Raw genomic sequence first — 1648 nt, 5'->3', positions numbered from 1 at the left:
ACTTGAGACTTGCAAAACAATGACTTGGTCCCACCTCTGGTGGATGGTGACACAGGTCGATGTAGCTGCTAGCTGTTTGCTAGCTTCACCTGAACTAGACCCCTGGGCCGTGTTTGCGCTGTTGGACATCATGTGACCAATAATATGGCTGCTGTGAGGTTACTCTACTAGCAGACCGTCCAAGAAGGCTCCACTTCAGTAGTGAGTGAAATTTGAGTTTGATTGGATGTTACATGTTATGTTAGCAGGAAGGTGTGTCTGTGTGATGCTCCCACACAGTCTAGGATGCTAGACATACAAAGTCCATCCATACAAAGTAGTCACATCCAGTGAACGACATCATGATAGTTGTGTCCATCTTTTATATACAGTGCAGGAAAGCACCTGCTCTGCTGGGATTTGGAAAACAAATATGAATCCAGTGGATTATTTTGTCTGTATGACATCACCATATTAATAACAACATTTTCTCTCATTTCTGAGGAGTGTTGTGGATTCTCCACATAACTGAGGTGTCCACAGACTTCTGAAGGTGGAGTTTCCTCTCTCAGAACTTTTGGCAGTGGTAAACGAACATATGCTGCTTGATTTGGAGTGCTTTTGTGAAGTTGACATTCAATGTGACAAAAGAGCCAATGTGACCAAAGAGATTCAAAGAGACACAAAACAGTCAAATATCCACAAAAATTACAACAAACGGGTTTAAAACAGACACCAAAGAAGCAAACCAGATGAAAACAGCAAAGAAGAAGGAGGTAAGAAGGAACACTCTGACATGTTGTTGTTCCACTGATGTCATGGCAACACACGTGGCACTGACTCACGTCATATTGAGCACATGTCTGCGTGGGCTGCTGTCATCTCACACACACACACACACACACACACACACACACACACACACACACAGTGATGTAAATCGGGGATGTAGATGACATCACTCAGAATAACAAGCTGGGGAACTTTGGTATTGATCATGTTTTGAAGGATCACACAGAAAGGAAGTGATGCGTGAGGGCAGGTGGCAGATGTGCAGCATCTGCAGACCCTGAGCGACACCTGCAGCGAGCAGCCGTGAATGTTGTCGGTCTTTAACCCCAGCCCTGCTGAAAGCTCAGTGAGCAGTCAGTCACGTGATAACCACAGCCTCATCCAGGTCACAAACAGGACGTTGTTGACGGTCATGTGGCAGGAAGTTTTCGGCTCTTCCTGATGAAGACGGTGGACCTACAGAAACGCGTCAGGAGCACATCGCTGTGCTCACAGTATTCAAACTCAAACACTTCCACCCACGCCGAGCATTTTCTCCCCTCCTCAGAGCTGACCGTCCAAACAGAAACCAGCTCTGTCTCCATGAAAACACCCACAGCTTCCTCTGCTGCATCGCCACAGGAGCGCATGGATCCAGATCATGACGTCAGTCCACAGCCTTTACACTGTGAGACTCTCTGCACTAATGGCTCCACCCACTCCAACCTTCTGACCCGGAGCTCCATGGTTAATTCAAAAACGACTCAAACAGGAAGAGGAAGCACTGTGTTTGTTTGTAACCTGTGGTTTACACATGTGCATTGAAGTCTGATTGGACACAATGCTCTCGTCTCTTAACCACAAACCACCAATCAAGCTCCTCCACCACCAGCCTAAT

The sequence above is a fragment of the Haplochromis burtoni genome, unplaced genomic scaffold, assembly GCF_018398535.1.
Source record: "Haplochromis burtoni strain Fernald_Lab_line unplaced genomic scaffold, NCSU_Asbu1 Contig_320, whole genome shotgun sequence".
Classification (NCBI taxonomy): domain Eukaryota; kingdom Metazoa; phylum Chordata; class Actinopteri; order Cichliformes; family Cichlidae; genus Haplochromis; species Haplochromis burtoni.
This window is presented reverse-complemented; position numbering follows the sequence as displayed.